At 45.8% G+C, this 24,114-nt stretch overlaps 1 pseudogene; it reads right to left on the reverse strand.

Annotated features, from left to right (window-relative positions):
• Nucleotides 1–321: 321 nt before the first annotated feature.
• LOC127920276 (RING finger protein 150-like) lies at nucleotides 322–18,354 on the reverse strand (annotated as a pseudogene).
• Between the last annotated feature and the right edge of the window lie 5,760 nt (nucleotides 18,355–24,114).

Here is a 24,114-nt window from a genome sequence, read left to right on the forward strand (position 1 = left end):
GGTCATTGTGCCAGCCCTGTGTGTACCTGGTAGCGGTCTCTAGGGTCATTGTGCCAGCCCTGTGTGTACCTGGTTGCATCTAGGGTCATTGTGCCAGCCCTGTGTGTACCTGGTAGCAGTCTCTAGGGTCATTGTGCCAGACCTGTGTGTACCTGGTTGGATCTAGGGTCATTGTGCCAGCCCTGTGTGTACCTGGTAGCAGTCTCTAGGGTCATTGTGCCAGCCCTGTGTGTACCTGGTAGCAGTCTCTAGGGTCATTGTGCCAGCCCTGTGTGTACCTGGTAGCAGTCTCTAGGGTCATTGTGCCAGCCCTGTGTGTACCTGGTAGCGATCTCGTGCGTTGACGTATCTGAACCTCTGTATATAGTAGAAGACGAGCCAGGCCAGAGAGATGATCATCAGGATGATGAAGGAGATGGAGACGAACACCACCGACGTCCTGCTCACGTACTTCTGGAGGTTACGCGTTCCTATGGTGATGTGCATGGTTACCGTGACGTTCCGCCTCCAGCAGAGCAGCGACCTCACGACCTTTTAGGCTCGGGGATCATGATGGCAACCACGTCACCCATACCTGAGAAGGGAGGGAGGGGAGATTTTAGGACAGGAATACAAATAAAACAGACTCCATGTGTGTGTGTGTGTGTGTGTGTGTGTGTGTGTGTGTGTGTGTGTGTGTGTGTGTGTGTGTGTGTGTGTGTGTGTGTGTGTGTGTGTGTGTGTGTGTGTGTGTGTGTGTGTGTGTGTGTGTGTGTTGTGTGTGTGTGTCTTCACTGCTCAGCAGAAGAAGCCTTGTTGCTGCCTGGGACGGGACTTGTCTCCTGTGGCAGAATTTAGAACCTCCACATAGATTCTAAGAACACTGGGACTGTAAACAGAACTCCTGAGTGTTCCATCCTAACATAAACACCAGGTACACGTTAAGTCCCTTGATACCAATCAACGGTACAGGCTGGAGGTGTAATGGTGCGGGGATTGTTTTCCTGCCACATGTTAGGTCCCTGTGTGTGTGTGTGTGTGTGTGTGTGTGTGTGTGTGTGTGTGTGTGTGTGTGTGTGTGTGTGTGTGTGTGTGTGTGAGAGAGAGAGGATGGACATGCACTGTACAGTGCATTCCTAAAGTATTCAGACCCCTCTACCTTTCCCACATTTTGTTACGTTACAGCCTTATTCTAAAAATGTATTAAATCATTTTTTTTTTTACTCCTCAATCTACACAATACGCCATAAAGGACAAAGCAGAAACAGGTTAAGAAGTTTTTACAAATTCAGAAAAAAATTATGGAAATATCACATTTACACAAGTACTCAGACCCGTTACTCAGTACTTTGTTGAAGCACCTTTGGCAGCGATTCCAGCCTCCAGTCTTCTTGGGTTTGACGTTACAAGCTTGGCACACCTGTATTTGGGGAGTTTCTCCCATTCTTCTCTGCAGATCCTCTCAGGCTCTGTCAGGTTGGATGGGGAGCGTCGCTGCACAGCTATTTCCAGGTCTCTCCAGAGATGTTCGATCAGGGTTCAAGTCCGGGCTCTGGCTGGGCCAATCAATATTAAGATGGTGTTCTTAATGTGTTTTGATGTTTTGTCTGTAGGCTCCGTCTATTAAGAGTTCAATGAACTGTAGTATTGCATTTCAGTTCTCCTGACTCAAATGTCATTCATTGTCTCCTCACAGAGGGAATACTGTAGTTTGCACGGCTCTTCCTCTCCTATCACTTCCTCCTTATTTACATAAACGACAGCCATCTAGGTTCTCCAGTTTGATCAACTGATAGTGGCCTGATCAAACTGAACAAAAAAAAAAAAAAAAACATTTTTCAAAGATTTTCCTGAGGAAAATCAGCCAATTTAAAATAAAATCATTAGTTCATAATCGATGGATTTCACATGTCTGGACATACAGATATTAATCCGTTGGTAACATATTAAAAAAAATATATATATATTTTTAAATGGGCCTCAGGATGACTGTATTTTTGTGCATTCAAATTGCCATCGATAAAATGCTATTGGCTTTGTTGACTGTAGTTTATGCCTGTCCATACCATAACCCCACCGCCACGTTGACATCAGCAAACCGCTCGCCCACACCACACCCACACCACACCCACACCACACCCACACCACAACCACACCCACACCCACACCACACCCACACCACACCCACACCACACCCACACCACAACCACACCACACCCACACCACAGCACACCCACACCACACCACACCCACACCACACCCACACCACACCCACACCACAGCACACCCACACCACACCCACACCACACCACAGCACACCCACACCACATCACACCACACCACACCACACCCACACCACACCCACACCACAACCACACCACACCCACACCACACCCACACCACACCCACACCACACCACACCCACACCACACCCACACCACACCCCACCCACACCCACACCACACCCACACCACACCCCACAGCACACCACACACCACATCCACACCACAGCACACCACACACCACAGCACAACCACACCACACCCACACCACAACACCACACCCACACCACAACACCACACCACAACCACACCACACCCACACCACAACCACACCACACCCACACCACACCCACACCACAACCACACCACACCACACCCACACCACACCCACACCACACCACACCCCACCCACACCACACCCACACCACACCACACACCACAGCACACCACACCCCACCCACACCACACCACAGCACACCACACACCACACCACAGCACACCACACCCCACCCACAGCACACCACACCACACCCACACCACACCACACCCCACAGCACACCACACCCACACCACACCACACCACACCACAGCACACCACACACGCCGTCTGACCGGTACAGTTGAAACCGGGATTCATCCGTGAAGAACACACTTCTCCAGGGTGCCAGCGGCCATCGAAGGTGAACATTTTCCCACTGAAGTCGGTTACGACGCCGAACTGCAGTCAGGTCAAGACCCGGGTGAGGATGACGAGCAAACCCAGTTTCATCAGCTGTCCAGGTGACTGGTCTCAGAAGATCCCGCAGGTGAAGAAGCCGGATGCGGAGGTCCTGGGTTGTCGTGGTTACACGTGGTCCACGGTTGAGAACGGTTGGACGTACTGACAAATTCTCTAAAAACTAAGGTAATGCTAATTTATATACCATCTCTGGCAACAGCTCTGGTGGACATTCCTGCAGTCAGCATGCCAATTGCACGTTCCTCAAAACTTGAGACATCTGTACATTTTAGTTTTCATTTATTGTCTCCAGCACAAGGTGCACCTGTGTAATGATCATGCTGATGAATCACATTCTTGATATGCCACACCTCTCAGGTGGATGGATTGTCTTGACAAAAGGAGAAATACTCACTAACAGGGATGTAAACAAATTTGTGCACAACATTTGGGAGAAATAAGCTTTTCTGAGTATGGAACATTTCTGGAATCTTTCATGTCAGCTCATTAAACATGGGACCAACACTTTACATGTTGTGTTTATATATATTTTTGTGTGTAGGGTAGAGGTTAGGATGTTACCTCAGCAGCAAAGAGGTTAGAATGTTACCTCAGCAGCATAGAGGTTAGAATGTTACCTCAACAGCATAGAGGTTAGAATGTTACCTCATCAGCAAAGAGGTCAGAATGTTACCTCATCAGCATAGAGGTTAGAATGTTACCCTCAACAGCATAGAGGTTAGAATGTTACCTCATCAGCATAGAGGTTAGAATGTTACCTCAACAGCATAGAGGTTAGGAATGTTACCTCATCAGCATAGAGGTTAGAATGTTACCTTATCAGCATAGAGGTTAGGAATGTTACCTCAACAGCATAGAGGTTAGAATGTTACCGCATCAGCAAAGAGGCTAGAATGTTACCTCAGCAGCAAAGAGGTTAGAATGTTACCTCAACAGCATAGAGGTTAGAATGTTACCTCATCAGCATAGAGGTTAGAATGTTACCTCAGCAGCATAGAGGTTAGAATGTTACCTCAGCAGCATAGAGGTTAGAATGTTACCTCAGCAGCATAGAGGTTAGAATGTTACCGCATCAGCAAAGAGGTTAGAATGTTACCTCAGCAGCATAGAGGTTAGAATGTTACCGCATCAGCAAAGAGGTTAGAATGTTACCTCATCAGCATAGAGGTTAGAATGTTACCGCATCAGCAAAGAGGTTAGAATGTTACCGCATCAGCAAAGAGGTTAGAAATGTTACCTCATCAGCATAGAGGTTAGAATGTTACCGCATCAGCAAAGAGGTTAGAATGTTACCGCATCAGCAAAGAGGTTAGAATGTTACCGCATCAGCAAAGAGGTTAGAATGTTACCGCATCAGCATAGAGGTTAGAATGTTACCTCATCAGCATAGCTGGTATTTATAGGGTAGAGGTTAGAATGTTACCTCATCAGCATAGAGGTTAGAATGTTACCTCATCAGCATAGCTGGTATTTATAGGGTAGAGGTTAGAATGTTACCTCAGCAGCATAGAGGTTATAATGTTACCTCAACAGCAAAGATGGTTAGAATGTTACCTCATCAGCATAGCTGGTATTTATAGGGTAGAGGTTAGAATGTTACCTCAGCAGCATAGCTGGTATTTATAGTGTAGAGGTTAGAATGTTACCTCAGCAGCATAGAGGTTAGAATGTTACCTCATCAGCATAGAGGTTAGAATGTTACCTCATCAGCATAGAGGTTAGAATGTTACCTCATCAGCATAGAGGTTAGAATGTTACCTCATCAGCATAGAGGTTAGAATGTTACCTCAACAGCAAAGATGGTGAGAATGTTACCTCATCAGCATAGAGGTTAGAATGTTACCTCATCAGCATAGAGGTTAGAATGTTACCTCATCAGCATAGAGGTTAGAATGTTACCTCAGCAGCAAAGAGGTTAGAATGTTACCTCAGCAGCAAAGAGGTTAGAATGTTACCTCAGCAGCAAAGAGGTTAGAATGTTACCTCAGCAGCAAAGAGGTTAGAATGTTACCTCAGCAGCAAAGAGGTTAGAATGTTACCTCAGCAGCAAAGAGGTTAGAATGTTACCTCAGCAGCATAGAGGTTAGAATGTTACCTCATCAGCAAAGAGGTTAGAATGTTACCTCATCAGCAAAGAGGTTAGAATGTTACCTCATCAGCATAGAGGTTAGAATGTTACCTCATCAGCAAAGAGGTTAGAATGTTACCTCATCAGCATAGAGGTTAGAATGTTACCTCATCAGCATAGCTGGTATTTATAGGGTAGAGGTTAGAATATCACCTCAGCAGGATTAGCATCCAGTCTATCCTCCTCTTTACCATTAGAAAACATGCAGAATGCCATTCACCAATTAACTTCAGCCTATGAGCACGGCACAGTAAGAACATTCTAGAACGCTCGCCAATTAACCTAGGGGCTCAATTACGCAATAATCCCTCTCCTTTCTGTCAACCAATGGGAATACATCTAGGTGAGTATTTATGTCAACTCATCCGTTGTCTGTCACTATGTTTTGCTGCAACAGTCGTCCAATGAACTTTCACCTTCCCACCACCAGCATGATAACCTGAAAGGCCGTCATGGGAACCCCGTTCTCCCAGCCGGGGTGGTTCCCGAGGCCAGCTGCCAAGCATAGGGTAACCTGTCATCAACATCTGGCTCTGAGGAGCATTCCTCGGAGACGAAACCCGACCCCCAAAACTATTCCATAAACGTCCATATTTTACTTTAGTCTGCTATCGTTCAGTTAAGCCTGTACTCTATACCCACTGCATGGTGGGGTCTCTACCCCTATACTATACCCACTGCATGGTGGGGTCTCTCTACCCCCTATACTATACCCACTGCAAGGTGGGTCTCTACCCCTATACTATACCCACTGCATGGTGGGGTCTCTCTACCCCTATACTATACCCACTGCAAGGTGGGGTCTCTACCCACTATACTATACCCACTGCATGGTGGGGTCTCTCTACCCCTATACTATACCCACTGCATGGTGGGGTCTCTCTAACCCCCTATACTATACCCACTGCATGGTGGGGTCTCTACCCCCTATACTATACCCACTGCATGGTGGGGTCTCTACCCCCTATACTATACCCACTGCATGGTGGGGTCTCTACCCCCTATACTATACCCACTGCATGGTGGGGTCTCTCTACCCCCTATACTATACCCACTGCAAGGTGGGGTCTCTACCCCCTATACTATACCCACTGCATGGTGGGGTCTCTACCCCCTATACTATACCCACTGCATGGTGGGGTCTCTACCCCCTATACTATACCCACTGCATGGTGGGGTCTCTACCCCTATACTATACCCACTGCAAGGTGGGGTCTCTACCCACTATACTATACCCACTGCATGGTGGGGTCTCTCTACCCCCTATACTATACCCACTGCATGGTGGGGTCTCTACCCCCTATACTATACCCACTGCATGGTGGGGTCTCTACCCCTATACTATACCCACTGCATGGTGGGGTCTCTCTACCCCCTATACTATACCCACTGCATGGTGGGGTCTCTCTACCCACTATACTATACCCACTGCATGGTGGGGTCTCTACCCCCTATACTATACCCACTGCATGGTGGGGTCTCTACCCCCTATACTATACCCACTGCATGGTGGGGTCTCTACCCCCTATACTATACCCACTGCATTGTAGGGTCTCTACCCCCTATACTATACCCACTGCATGGTAGGGTCTCTACCCCTATACTATACCCACTGCATGGTGGGGTCTCTACCCACTATACTATACCCACTGCATGGTGGGGTCTCTCTACCCCCTATACTATACCCACTGCATGGTGGGGTCTCTCTACCCCCTATACTATACCCACTGCATGGTGGGGTCTCTACCCCCTATACTATACCCACTGCATGGTGGGGTCTCTACCCCCTATACTATACCCACTGCATGGTGGGGTCTCTACCCCCTATACTATACCCACTGCATGGTGGGGTCTCTACCCCCTATACTATACCCACTGCATGGTGGGGTCTCTACCCCTATACTATACCCACTGCATGGTGGGGTCTCTACCCCTATACTATACCCACTGCATGGTGGGGTCTCTACCCCTATACTATACCCACTGGATGGTGGGGTCTCTACCCCTATACTATACCCACTGCATGGTGGGTCTCTACCCCCCATACTATACCCACTGCATGGTGGAGTCTCTCTACCCCCCTATACTATACCCACTGCATGGTGGGGTCTCTACCCCCTATACTATACCCACTGCATGGTGGGGTCTCTACCCCCTATACTATACCCACTGCATGGTGGGGTCTCTACCCCCTATACTATACCCACTGCATGGTGGGGTCTCTACCCCCTATACTATACCCACTGCATGGTGGGGTCTCTACCCCCTATACTATACCCACTGCATGGTGGGGTCTCTACCCCCTATACTATACCCACTGCATGGTGGGGTCTCTACCCCCTATACTATACCCACTGCATGGTGGGGTCTCTACCCCCTATACTATACCCACTGCATGGTGGGGTCTCTCTACCCCCTATATTATACCCACTGCATGGTGGGGTCTCTACCCCCTATACTATACCCACTGCATGGTGGGGTCTCTACCCCCCTATACTATACCCACTGCATGGTGGGGTCTCTATCCCCTATTCCCCCTATTCATAATTATACATAGCTGCATACACACAAGACTTACAAGATAGACATAACACCTACGCCCTGGATGATCGCAGTAAACAAGTAATCTATGCATAACAACCCCCCACCCTGTGTGACCCGATACATCATATGACGATCTGGCCTGCTCGTCCATACCTGAATGTGGCATGGTGATTGTATCATTGGAGTCGCTGGATCCAACGTTGAATATGACGATGGCCGAGGCGTTTTGGCTCGCTGCGTGTCTTATCTTATCTTTAAATGTGCAGTTTCCCCTGGCAATCAGGGCTATCCACGCACTGCCTTGGACCGGAACAGAGAACCGGGTACCGGGATCACAGGCTTGTCTATCCTGAGAGAGAGAAGGAAGTACCACGACTCCTTTTGCGTCGCGTTTAAGCGAGTGTTCCCCGTATCGACCATATTCTGCTTTCTCCGTCCGGACTTCAGAGGTGACCGGGTCTCTGTAGGTGATATTAACGAAAGCGGTGTACCACTCCTCTCTCTCGGCGACGGTAAAGTCCAAACAGAGGAGGTGAACGAAACAAAACGTCAGGAGCCATGTAGATAGGGCTAAACTGCGGCAGGCCTGCATCAACGACATGATCAGAACTATCTGGGTTTATTATGATCTCTGTCTGCAGTACCGTCCACACCTACAACTAGATACTGTTAGTTAGTTACGCCATAACGAACGGGTTGTTTTCCATCCATCCCCCGGTCTCTCTCTCTCTCTCTCTCTCTCTCTGTGTGTATAAACACACCTCCTCTACTAGCTACTTCATGTAGGGCTGCAGAAAGCCAAAGGGGGGAAAAAAACACACACTTCCTTTTTCAAAACCTCAAATCAACAAAACAAAACAAAAAAAAAAGGTTGTTTCCGGCAACCGCGAGGAAACGGTAACCAGCGATCGTGTGGACACTCTGCAAAGACATTATAAAGTTAGTTTGGTTATAAACGTTAATGGGTCCACGAGGTGTTTCTCCCTTTTATCAACTTTCAGAATAAAAGTCCCTTCCTGTATACTTCGTAAATTAATCATTAGGGCAAAAATTATGAAAAAGGTGCACAATTATCGATATATTTTGTACTAGTTATCATACAAAGAATAATTTAAAGTATTTCTAAGATGTAATTTTGTACATTTATTTTAAACCTAAATGGTCAACGGTTTTTTTGTTTCTTGTAATGTGTACTCCTATAATATAATACAAAATTATCTGTACATTGTGTTACAGTAAAAACAGTCCCCGTCCTCAAAAACAAATAATGACATTTACAGTACCATTGACGTCACAGGCTTTCTGGGTTTTTACAGGCATGCTGGGAATTATTTTTGTATCAGCCCTGAGCCTTTTGCCCTACTGGGATGATGTAAAACAAACTAGGCTACACCGCATTACACACTCCAATCACGAGCCATGGCCTTTTTTCAGTGCTGCCTTTAACCAACATGTCTGTGGGACTCAGACTATGTAGAGAGAGGGTGTTTCGGGACCTCCCCAGTGGCTGCACTACAGGTGGAGATTGAGGGAAATGCCATTGCAGATTAGGAGAAAGCATCTGGCAATGAATTCATTTGGGTCAACCTACAGGGACATGGGGTTATCTCATCCTTGCGAAAAGGGATTTTACAGGCATGCTGGGAACATTGAGCGAAGACAGAACACAAGCTTTTGGGTGGGTGGGTAAAACCAAGGAGATGGGACTGTATGGAAGAGAGTTTAGTCCAATGGTAGCTCTTCCTGTAACCATGGCTCCTCCCACCTCCAGTAGAGGATCTGGAAATATTGGAGAGACTACAGAATGATAGGGAGGGTGTTGGTCCATCTGATTGGAGAGACTACAGAAAGATAGGGAGGGTGTTGGTCCATCTGATTGGAGAGACTAGGGACAGATAGGGAGGGTATTGATCCATCTGATTGGAGAGACTACAGAATGATAGGGAGGGTGTTGGTCCATCTGATTGGAGAGACTACAGAATGATAGGGAGGGTGTTGGTCCATCTGATTGGAGAGACTACAGAATGATAGGGAGGGTGTTGATCCATCTGATTGGAGAGACTACAGAATGATAGGGAGGGTGTTGGTCCATCTGATTGGAGAGACTAGGGACAGATAGGGAGGGTGTTGATCCATCTGATTGGAGAGACTACAGAATGATAGGGAGGGTGTTGGTCCATCTGATTGGAGAGACTACAGAAAGATAGGGAGGGTATTGATCCATCTGATTGGAGAGACTAGGGAAAGATAGGGAGGGTATTGATCCATCTGATTGGAGAGACTAGGGAAAGATAGGGAGGGTATTGATCCATCTGATTGGAGAGACTAGGGAAAGATAGGGAGGGTATTGATCCATCTGATTGGAGAGACTACAGAATGATAGGGAGGGTGTTAATGTACTGGCTAAACAAGCACTAAGTAGTGGGGATGTTGATATACTGGCTAAACAAGCACTAAGTAGTGGGGGGTTGATGTACTGGCTAAACAAGCACTAAGTAGTGGGGAGGTTGATGTACTGGCTAAACAAGCACTAAGTAGTGGGGAGGTTGATGTACTGGCTAAACAAGCACTAAGTAATGGGGAGGTTGATGTACTGGCTAAACAAGCACTAAGTAGTGGGGATGTTGATGTACTGGCTAAACAAGCACTAAGTAGTGCGTGATGTTGATGTACTGGCTAAACAAGCACTAAGTAGTGGGTGATGTTGATGTACTGGCTAAACAAGCACTAAGTAGTGGGTGATGTTGATGTACTGGCTAAACAAGCACTAAGTAGTGGGTGATGTTGATGTACTGGCTAAACAAGCACTAAGTAGTGGGTGATGTTGATGTTTCAATGAGCAAAGCAGAGGCAAAAGGCCTGATTATGGACAGTGACGGTGGATAAATGGCAGGAGCAGTGGAATAGAGATACTAAGGGCAGGCATTTATTTCGAGTACAGAGGAAAGTTGTGGAGGGGAGAACGGCAGGAAGGCACAGAAGAGAGGAGGCTATTTTTTACAAGATTAAGGGTGGGACCCAGCCAGTAGATTAAGGGTGGGACCCAGCCAGTAGATTAAGGGTAGGACCCAGCCAGTAGATTAAGGGTGGGACACAGCCAGTAGATTAAAGGTGGGACCCAGCCAGTAGATTAAGGGTGGGACACAGCCAGTAGATTAAGGGTGGGACACAGCCAGTAGATTAAGGGTGGGACACAGCCAGTAGATTAAGGGTGGGACACAGCCAGTAGATTAAGGGTGGAACCCAGCCAATAGATTAAGGGTTGGAAAACACAGCCAGTAGATTAAGGGTGGGACCCAGCCAGTAGATTAAGGGTGGGACACAGCCAGTAGATTAAGGGTGGGACACAGCCAGTAGATTAAGGGTGGGACCCAGCCAGTAGATTAAGGGTGGGACACAGCCAGTAGATTAAGGGTGGGACACAGCCAGTAGATTAAGGGTGGGACACAGCCAGAAGATTAAGGGTGGGACCCAGCCAGTAGATTAAGGGTGGGACCCAGCCAGTAGATTAAGGGTGGGACACAGCCAGTAGATTAAGGGTGGGACACAGCCAGTAGATTAAGGGTGGGACCCAGCCAGTAGATTAAGGGTGGGACACAGCCAGTAGATTAAGGGTGGGACCCAACCAGTAGATTAAGGGTGGGACCCAGCCAGTAGATTAAGGGTGGGACACAGCCCGTAGATTAAGGGTGGGACCCAGCCAGTAGATTAAGGGTGGGACCCAGCCAGTAGATTAAGGGTGGGACACAGCCAGTAGATTAAGGGTGGGACCCAGCCAGTAGATTAAGGGTGGGACCCAGCCAGTAGATTAAGGGTGGGACCCAGCCAGTAGATTAAGGGTGGGACCCAGCCAGTAGATTAAGGGTGGGACCCAGCCAGTAGATTAAGGGTGGGACCCAGCCAGTAGATTAAGGGTGGGACACAGCCAGTAGATTAAGGGTGGGACCCAGCCAGTAGATTAAGGGTGGGACCCAGCCAGTAGATTAAGGGTGGGACCCAGCCAGTAGATTAAGGGTGGGACCCAGCCAGTAGATTAAGGGTGGGACCCAGCCAGTAGATTAAGGGTGGGACCCAGCCAGTAGATTAAGGGTGGGACACAGCCAGTAGATTAAGGGTGGGACCCAGCCAGTAGATTAAGGGTGGGACCCAGCCAGTAGATTAAGGGTGGGTCACAGCCAGTAGATTAAGGGTGGGACACAGCCAGTAGATTAAGGGTGGGACCCAGCCAGTAGATTAAGGGTGGGACCCAGCCAGTAGATTAAGGGTGGGACACAGCCAGTAGATTGGGTGGGACCCAGCCAGTAGATTAAGGGTGGGACACAGCCAGTAGATTAAGGGTGGGACACAGCCAGTAGATTAAGGGTGGGACCCAGCCAGTAGATTAAGGGTGGGACACAGCCAGTAGATTAAGGGTGGGTCACAGCCAGTAGATTAAGGGTGGGACACAGCCAGTAGATTAAGGGTGGGACCCAGCCAGTAGATTAAGGGTGGGACCCAGCCAGTAGATTAAGGGTGGGACCCAGCCAGTAGATTAAGGGTGGGACACAGCCAGTAGATTAAGGGTGGGTCACAGCCAGTAGATTAAGGGTGGGACACAGCCAGTAGATTAAGGGTGGGACCCAGCCAGTAGATTAAGGGTGGGACCCAGCCAGTAGATTAAGGGTGGGACCTAGCCAGTAGATTAAGGGTGGGACCCAGCCAGTAGATTAAGGGTGGGACACAGCCAGTAGATTAAGGGTGGGACCCAGCCAGTAGATTAAGGGTGGGACCCAGCCAGTAGATTAAGGGTGGGACCCAGCCAGTAGATTAAGGGTGGGACCCAGCCAGTAGATTAAGGGTGGGACACAGCCAGTAGATTAAGGGTGGGACACAGCCAGTAGATTAAGGGTGGGACACAGCCAGTAGATTAAGGGTGGGACACAGCCAGTAGATTAAGGGTGGGACACAGCCAGTAGATTAAGGGTGGGACCCAGCCAGTAGATTAAGGGTGGGACCCAGCCAGTAGATTAAGGGTGGGACCCAGCCAGTAGATTAAGGGTGGGACCCAGCCAGTAGATTAAGACCCTACTTTTGATAGAAAAAACATCCAACAGGAAAGTGTGATTATTGCCAGGAAACAGAGACCATGGAGCAGGTACTGCTACAGTGTGGACATTATTGGAGGAACGAGAGAGGAGGAGATCTAGTATGAGGGAGAAGGGGATACAGGAAATGAGTTTAAAGATTATATTGATTAGAACGTAATTAGATAAAGCCTCAGATATTTTATGATCTATTTTTAAGAGCAACGGGGCTGGTAGGTAGGTTTTCGTTTCTCCATCTCTGGCCCACACTCCAGTACAGTAGGTGGCGGTAATGCAGTATCACGTTGGATGCCAACCGCCGATAAACCCCAACGAAGAAGAAGAAGCACGAGGACTGCAGGAGATCCCAGTTAGCAGCTGCTAGAGATCTTTCAGTGCATTAGAGTCATCTACATACCTGGTTTAGGAGCCCGCTGTAAGTCGCTCTGGATAAGAGCGTCTGCTAAATGACTTAAATGTAAATGTTAAATGTAAGATAGAATGGATCATGACAACTGACAAAGATCTACATACTAGCACGCTAGGGAAAGAGAGAACGTACATGTTAATTTTGTTTAATTTGTAATCTTAATGGATGGTGTCGTAGACATGTCAGTACTGAGAGAGATCTGGCCATTTCTTCAAACCATCATCTTTATTTAATATCGATTAAATATTGCACAATGAGGCTAGTCGACCTTGAGTGTTGGACTGAGTAACCTAACCTGAGACACAAATGCAGAGTCCTATATATGGCTGTCTATAGCCTCCACATTGACTCTGTACAAGTACCCCCTGTATATAGCCTCCACATTGACTCTGTACCAATACCCCTCCTGTATATAGCCTCCACATTGACTCTGTACTGGTACACCCTGTATATAGGATAGTATATAGCCTCCACATTGACTCTGTACCGTAACAGCCTGTATATAGCCTCCACATTGACTCTGTACCGTAACACCCTGTATATAGCCTCCACATTGACTCAGTACCGGTACCCCTTGTATATAGCCTCCACATTGACTCTGTACCGTAACAGCCTGTATATAGCCTCCACATTGACTCTGTACCGGTACCCCCTGTATATAGCCTCCACATTGACTCTGTACCGGTACCCCCTGTATATAGCCTCCACATTGACTCTGTACCAGTACACCCTGTATATAGCCTCCACATTGACTCTGTACCGGTACACCCTGTATATAGCCTCCACATTGACTCTGTACCGGTACCCCCTGTATATAGCCTCCACATTGACTCTGTACCGTAACAGCCTGTATATAGCCTCCACATTGACTCTGTACCGTAACAGCCTGTATATAGCCTCCACATTGACTCTGTACCGTAACAGCCTGTATATAGCCTCCACATTGACTCCACAGAGCCTCCACATTGACTCTGTACCGGTACACCCTGTATATAGCCTCCACATTGACTCCACAGAGCCTCCACATTGACTCTGTACCGTAACACCCTGTATATAGCCTCCACATTGACTCTGTACCGTAACAGCCTGTATATAGCCTCCACATTGACTCTGTACTCTGTACCCCTGTATATAGCCTCCACATTGACTCTGTACCAGTACACCCTGTATATAGCCTCCACATTGACTCTGTACCGGTACCCCCTGTATATAGCCTCCACATTGACTCTGTACCGTAACAGCCTGTATATAGCCTCCACATTGACTCTGTACCGGTACCCCTGTATATAGCCTCCACATTGACTCTGTACCAGTACACCCTATATATAGCCTCCACATTGACTCTGTACCGGTACCCCCTGTATATAGCCTCCACATTGACTCTGTACCGGTACCCCCTGTATATAGCCTCCACATTGACTCTGTACCGGTACCCCCCTGTATATAGCCTCCACATTGACTCTGTACCAGTACCCCCCTGTATATAGCCTCCACATTGACTCTGTACCGGTACCCCCTGTATATAGCCTCCACATTGACTCTGTACCGGTACCCCCTGTATATAGCCTCCACATTGACTCTGTACCGGTACCCCCTGTATATAGCCTCCACATTGACTCTGTACCGGTACCCCCCTGTATATAGCCTCCACATTGACTCTGTACCAGTACCCCTGTATATAGTCTCCACATTGAATCTGTACCGTAATACCCTGTATATAGCCACCACATTGACTCTGTACCGGTACCCCCTGTATATAGCCTCCACATTGACTCTGTACCGGTACCCCCTGTATATAGCCTCCACATTGACTCTGTACCGGTACCCCCTGAATATAGCCTCCACATTGACTCTGTACCGTAATACCCTGTATATAGCCTCCACATTGACTCTGTACCGTAATACCCTGTATATAGCCTCCATATTGACTCTGTACCGGTACCCCCTGTATATAGCCTCCACATTGACTCTGTACCAGTACCCCTGTATATAGCCTCCACATTGACTCTGTACCGTAACAGCCTGTATATAGCCTCCACATTGACTCCACAGAGCCTCCACATTGACTCTGTACCGTAACACCCTGTATATAGCCTCCACATTGACTCTGTACCGTAACAGCCTGTATATAGCCTCCACATTGACTCTGTACCGGTACCCCCTGTATATAGCCTCCACATTGACTCTGTACCGTAACAGCCTGTATATAGCCTCCACATTGACTACACAGAGCCTCCACATTGACTCTGTACCGTAACACCCTGTATATAGCCTCCACATTGACTCTGTACCGTAATAACCTGTATATAGCCTCCACATTGACTCTGTACCGGTACCCCCTGTATATAGCCTCCACATTGACGCTGTACCGGTACCCCCTGTATATAGCCTCCACATTGACGCTGTACCGGTACCCCCTGTATATAGTCTCCACATTGACTCTGTACCGGTACCCCCTGTATATAGCCTCCACATTGACTCTGTACCGTAATACCCCCTGTATATAGCCTCCACATTGACTCTATACCGTAATAACCTGTATATAGCCTCCACATTGACGCTGTACCGGTACCCCCTGTATATAGTCTCCACATTGACTCTGTACCGTAATACCCTGTATATAGCCTCCACATTGACTCTGTACCGTAATACCCCCTGTATATAGTCTCCACATTGACTCTGTACCGTAACACCCTGTATATAGCCTCCACATTGACTCTGTACCGGTACCCCCTGTATATAGCCTCCACATTGACTCTGTACCGTAATACCCTGTATATAGCCTCCACATTGACTCTGTACCGTAATAATCTGTATATAGTCTCACTATTGTTATTTTCCTGCTGCTCTTTAATTATTTCATCATTTCACTGTTGTATTCGGTGACAAAACGTTTGATTTGAACTGCGACCCTCTGTCTTACTGTACAATGTGTCTGGACAGAAAGAGGGCAACATTCCATATAGAAAATCCACACTTTGGATTTATTCACATTTTATGGTGTTAAAAAGTGGGATTAAAATCTAATTTAATTGTCATTGAAAAAAAATAATAAACTTAAAAAATATATATATATATATATATAAATTCGTAATATACCTTGCTTAGAGAAGTATTCGATCCCCCCCTCCCAGATTTTGCCTGTGCTTAGCTCCATCCCATCTCTTTTCATCCTGAAAAACTCCCCAGCATACCCATAACATGATGCAGCCACCGCCATACTTGAAGATAAAGAGGCAGCTACTCAGTGTTGTGTTGGACTTGTCCCAAACAGAAGGCTTTGTATTTATGCCCAAAAAGTCTATTTCTTTGCAGTTATATTTTTTCAATGTTACTTTTAGCGTCTTGTTGTCATAGAGCAGAGGGAACAGTCACTAAGGTGAAGCGCTGTTCCATTGAACTCTGGCCATTGTTGTGGGCCTGCCCTCCCCTGAATACATACATATGCATGTGTTGGAATATGTTAATTCTGTATAATTGTATTCTTTTCACTCTGTCATTTAGGTTAGTATCGGTTAGTATTCCTTAGTTTTAGTTAGTTAAAACTTAGTTCCTTAGTTTTCTCCCATTACCCATTCCCGTTCTAAAATCACCAAATGGCCTCATGGTGACTTTCCTAAGCAGTTTCCTTCGTGCGCTGCGGCTCAAGGATGATTGCATCTTTGATATGTCTGGGTGGTTGAATACATCAACATGCTCAAAAGAGATAATTCAAGAGTCTGATTTGTAATTGTTACCCGTCGACCAATCACTGCCCTTCTTTTATGAGGTTTTCGAGAGAGGGAGGGGGTGGGGGGGGAAGAACTCCCTGGTCTTTGTAGTTGGAGTCTGTGCTTAAAATTCAAATACTTGGGCTGAGGGATCCTAACAGATGTATGTGTGGTGGAGGGAGGGGGGGGCGACAGAGGAAGAGGTTGTCATGGCAACCCCTGGTGAGGTAACTTATTTGACTTCTGAACTCATTTAGGCTTGCCTAAACAAAATATTTGACCCATTTAGTCTTATGACTCATTTAGTCTTATGACTCATTTAGTCTTATGACTCATTTAGTCTTTTGACTCATTTAGTCTTATGACTCATTTAGTCTTATGACTCATTTAGTCTTATGACTCATTTAGTCTTATGACTCATTTAGTCTTCCCTAAACAAATAAAAAGGGGGAGGTGAATACTTATGCAACAACAATATTTTTCGTAACATTTTTTATTAATTTGTAACAATTTGTAGAATTTTCTTTTCACTTTGACATTATAGAGTATTTTGGTGTCGATCAAAACATTACTAATGAAATCTATTCTAAATATATACATCTAATCCATATGTATCTTTAATGCAACAAAATGTGAGTTGCTATACTCGTAGCCTCATGCCATGAAGATGCATCTCGAAACAACTCAGATATGAAGTGTGTTTTTTTCCCCTCAAAGTTGCCGGGATGTCACGTTGTCCCTAGTTATATCAGTAGATTTCATAACAACTTACATATTACCCAAACTTCGAATTCAATCAAATAAACATCACTTAGCAAATAAACCATTCATGTCTTTTGTTGACAATATTCCACTATTCATTGACACAATGAAAAAACGCCACCTGCTGGAGGGAGACAGAGTTTCAGGCAGTATGGCTGAGCTACATGAGTAGCGCCATCTAGTGGTCTGAACGTGTTGTTGCGCCATAATATGGACTTCCTCGCTTCCTAACTAGAACTAGTAGGCTACACTATAAAATTACTTCATGTTGTGTGAAAACGTGTGGAAAACACTTGAGCTTTTAAAAATGTTTTTTCATTATTTTGTCAAACTCTATTTATAGAATTAAACATACAACACTTCCCTCCATGTCATTTTCCAGGCTCTTCATCCTTCTCTCTTCATCCTTCTATCCCTCTATAGTTCTCCATCCATTCATCCATCCTTCATTCATCCCTCAATCATTCCACCCCTTCTCTCTCGTCCTCCTCCTAAGTGTCTATTTTCCAGTCTCTTCATCCTTCTAACCCTCTATAGTTCTCCATCCATCCTTCATTCATCCCTCAATCATTCCACCCCTTCTCTCTCGTCCTACTCCTAAGTGTCTACTTTCCCGTAGGTGCCCTCCGGAGGGCGGTAGGGTTTAGGGAAGGTCTTCAGCTGGATGCTGTTGAAAGCATACTTCCTGCTTCTGATGTTCTTCTCAACGTTCTCCATCCTACAGCCCTCCCTAGAGATGTGTGCACGCACGCACGCATACGCACGCACACACACACACACACACACACACACACACACACACACACACACACACACACACACACACACACACACACACACACACACACACACACACACACACACACACACACACACACACACACACACCAGGATGAATGAATGAAACAATTCATTTCAGGGGATGAAACACAAACACACAACCACACATACATATACCACAACCACACATACATGTACACAACCACACATACATGTACCACAACCACACATACATGTACCACAACCACACATACATGTACCACAACCACACATACATGTACACAACCACACAGACATGTACCACAACCACACATACATGTACCACAACCACACATACATGTACACAACCACACATACATGTACCACAACCACACATACATGTACCACAACCACACATACATGTACACAACCACACATACATGTACACAACCACACATACATGTACACAACCACACATACATGTACACAACCACACATACATGTACCACAACCACACATATATGTACACAACCACACATACATGTACACAACCACACATACATGTACCACAACCACACATACATGTACACAACCACATGTACACAACCACACATACATGTGCACAACCACCCATACATGTACACAACCACACATACATGTACCACAACCACACATACATGTACACAACCACACATACATGTACACAACCACACATACATGTACACAACCACACATACATGTACCACAACCACACACATGTACCACAACCACACATACATGTACCACAACCACACATGCATGTACCACAACCACACATACACAACCACAACCACACATACATGTACACAACCACACATACATGTACACAACCACACATACATGTACACAACCACACATACATGTACACAACCACACATACATGTACCACAACCACACATACATGTACACAACCACACATACATGTACCACAACCACACATACATGTACACAACCACACATACATGTACACAACCACACATGCATGTACACAACCACACATACATGTACCACAACCACACATACATGTACACAACCACCCATGCATGTACCACAACTACACATATATGTACCACAACCACACATACATGTACCACAACCACACATACATGTACACAACCACACATACATGTACACAACCACAACCACACATACATGTACACAACCACACATACATGTACACAACCACACATACATGTACCAACCACACATACATGTACCACAACCACACATACATGTACCACAACCACACATACATGTACCACAACCACACATACATGTACACAACCACACATACATGTACCACAACCACACATACATGTACCACAACCACACATACATGTACCACAACCACACATACATGTACCACAACCACACATACATGTACAACCACACATACATGTACACAACCACACATACATGTACCACAACCACACATACATGTACCACAAACCACACATACATGTACCACAACCACACATACATGTACCACAACCACACATACATGTACACAACCACACATACATGTACCACAACCACACATACATGTACACAACCACACATACATGTACCACAACCACACATACATGTACACAACCACACATACATGTACCACAACCACACATACATGTACACAACCACACATACATATACACAACCACACATACATGTACACAACCACACATACATGTACCACAACCACACATACATGTACACAACCACATGTACACAACCACACATACATGTGCACAACCACCCATACATGTACACAACCACACATACATGTACCACAACCACACATACATGTACACAACCACACATACATGTACACAACCACACATACATGTACACAACCACACATACATGTACCACAACCACACACATGTACCACAACCACACATACATGTACCACAACCACACATGCATGTACCACAACCACACATACACAACCACAACCACACATACATGTACACAACCACACATACATGTACACAACCACACATACATGTACACAACCACACATACATGTACACAACCACACATACATGTACCACAACCACACATACATGTACACAACCACACATACATGTACCACAACCACACATACATGTACACAACCACACATACATGTACACAACCACACATGCATGTACACAACCACACATACATGTACCACAACCACACATACATGTACACAACCACCCATGCATGTACCACAACTACACATATATGTACCACAACCACACATACATGTACCACAACCACACATACATGTACACAACCACACATACATGTACACAACCACAACCACACATACATGTACACAACCACACATACATGTACACAACCACACATACATGTACCACAACCACACATACATGTACCACAACCACACATACATGTACCACAACCACACATACATGTACCACAACCACACATACATGTACACAACCACACATACATGTACCACAACCACACATACATGTACCACAACCACACATACATGTACCACGACCACACATACATGTACCACAACCACACATACATGTACCACAACCACACATACATGTATCACAACCACACATACATGTACACAACCACACATACATGTACCACAACCACACATACATGTACCACAACCACACATACATGTACCACAACCACACATACATGTACCACAACCACACATACATGTACACAACCACACATACATGTACCACAACCACACATACATGTACACAACCACACATACATGTACCACAACCACACATACATGTACACAACCACACATACATGTACCACAACCACACATACATGTACACAACCACACATACATGTACACAACCACACATACATGTACACAACCACACATACATGTACCACAACCACACATACATGTACACAACCACATGTACACAACCACACATACATGTGCACAACCACCCATACATGTACACAACCACACATACATGTACCACAACCACACATACATGTACACAACCACACATACATGTACACAACCACACATACATGTACACAACCACACATACATGTACCACAACCACACACATGTACCACAAACCACACATACATGTACCACAACCACACATGCATGTACCACAACCACACATACACAACCACAACCACACATACATGTACACAACCACACATACATGTACACAACCACACATACATGTACACAACCACACATACATGTACACAACCACACATACATGTACCACAACCACACATACATGTACACAACCACACATACATGTACCACAACCACATACATGTACACAACCACACATACATGTACACAACCACACATGCATGTACACAACCACACATACATGTACCACAACCACACACATGTACACAACCACCCATGCATGTACCACAACTACACATATATGTACCACAACCACACATACATGTACCACAACCACACCTACATGTACACAACCACACATACATGTACCACAACCACACATACATGTACACAACCACACATACATGTACACAACCACACATACATGTACACAACCACAACCACACATACATGTACACAACCACACATGCATGTACCACAACCACACATACATGTACACAACCACACATACATGTACACAATCACACACACACAGTGTTGGGAAGAAAGACAGAGAGAGAGAGACAGACAGACAGACAGACAGACAGACAGACAGACAGACAGACAGAGAGTAGAAAACAGAGAGAGAGTAGAAAACAGAGAGAGAGAGAGTGAGAATAGAAAACACAGAGAGAGAGAGAGTAGAAAACACAGAGAGAGTAGAAAACAGAACCAAGAGAGAGAGAGAGAGAGAGAGAGTAGAAAACAGAGAGAGAGAGAGTAGAAAACAGAGAGAGTAGAAAACAGAGAGAGAGAGACAGAGAGTAGAAAACCGATAGAGAGAGTAGAAAACCGAGAGAGAGAGAGTAGAAAGCAGGGAGAGAGAGAGTAGAAAGCAGAGAGGGAGAGAGAGTAGAAAGCAGAGAGAGAGAGGCAGTAGAAAACAGAACCAAGAGAGAGAGAGAGAGAGTAGAAAGCAGGGAGAGAGTAGAAAACATAGAGAGAGAGAGAGAGAGTAGAAAACCGAGAGAGAGAGAGAGAGAGAGAGAGAGAGAGAGAGAGAGAAGAGAGAGAGAGAGAGTAGAAAACCGAGAGAGAGAAAGTAGAAAGCAGAGAGAGAGAGAGAGAGAGAAGAAAACCAAGAGAGAGAGAGAGAGAGAGAGTAGAAAACCGAGAGAGAGAGAGAGAGAGAGAGAGTAGAAAACCGAGAGAGAGAGAGAGAGAGAGAGAGAAAGTAAAAACAGAGAGTAGAAAACAGAACCAAGAGAGAGAGAGAGAGTAGAAAACAGAGAGAGAGAGTAGATAACAGAGAGAGAGTAGAAAACAGAGAGAGAGTATAAAACAGAGAGAGATAAAGAGAGTAGAAAACAGAGAGCGAGAGACAGACAGACAGACAGACAGACAGACAGACAGACAGACAGACAGAGAGTAGAAAACAGAGAGAGAGAGAGAAAACAGAGAGAGAGAGACAGAGAGTAGAAAACCGAGAGAGAGTAGAAAACAGAGAGAGAGTAGAAAACAGAGAGAGAGAGAGAGAGAGAGAGAGAGAGAGAGAGAGAGAGAGAGACAGACAGACAGACAGACAGACAGACAGACAGACAGACAGAGACAGACAGACAGACAGACAGACAGACAGACAGACAGACAGAGAGTAGAAAACAGAGAGAGAGAGTAGAAAACACAGAGAGAGTAGAAAACAGAACCAAAGAGAGAGAGAGAGAGAGAGAGTAGAAAACAGAGAGAGAGAGAGTAGAAAACAGAGAGAGAGAGAGTAGAAAACAGAGAGAGAGAGACAGAGAGTAGAAAACCGATAGAGAGAGTAGAAAACCGAGAGAGAGAGAGTAGAAAGCAGGGAGAGAGAGAGTAGAAAGCAGAGAGGGAGAGAGAGTAGAAAGCAGAGAGAGAGAGGCAGTAGAAAACAGAACCAAGAGAGAGATAGAGAGAGTAGAAAGCAGGGAGTGAGTAGAAAACATAGAGAGAGAGAGAGAGAGAGAGTAGAAAACCGAGAGAGAGAGAGAGAGAGAGAGTAGAAGAGAGAGAGAGAGAGTAGAAAACCGAGAGAGAGAAAGTGGAAAGCAGAGAGAGAGAGAGAGAGAAACAGAGAGAGAGAGAGAGAGAGAGAGAGAGAGAGAGAGAGAGAGAGAGAGAGAGAGAGAGAGAGAGAGAGAGAGAAAAGAGAGAGAGAGAGAGAGAGAGAGAGAGAGAGAGAGAGAGAGAGAGAGTAGAAAACAGAGAGAGAGAGAGTAGAAAACAGAGAGAGAGAGAGTAGAAAACAGAGAGAGAGAGTAGAAAACCGAGAGAGAGAGTAGAGAACAGAGAGAGAGAGAGAGAGAGAGAGAGACAGACAGACAGACAGACAGACAGACAGACAGACAGACAGACAGACAGACAGACAGACAGAGAGTAGAAAACAGAGAGAGAGAGAGTGAGAATAGAAAACACAGAGAGAGAGAGAGTAGAAAACACAGAGAGAGTAGAAAACAGAACCAAGAGAGAGAGAGAGAGAGAGAGTAGAAAACAGAGAGAGAGAGAGTAGAAAACAGAGAGAGAGTAGAAACAGAGAAGCACATGCAACTGAACGAAGTGTCAAC

This window comes from Oncorhynchus keta, unplaced genomic scaffold, assembly GCF_023373465.1.
Source record: "Oncorhynchus keta strain PuntledgeMale-10-30-2019 unplaced genomic scaffold, Oket_V2 Un_contig_18783_pilon_pilon, whole genome shotgun sequence".
NCBI classification, from domain to species: domain Eukaryota; kingdom Metazoa; phylum Chordata; class Actinopteri; order Salmoniformes; family Salmonidae; genus Oncorhynchus; species Oncorhynchus keta.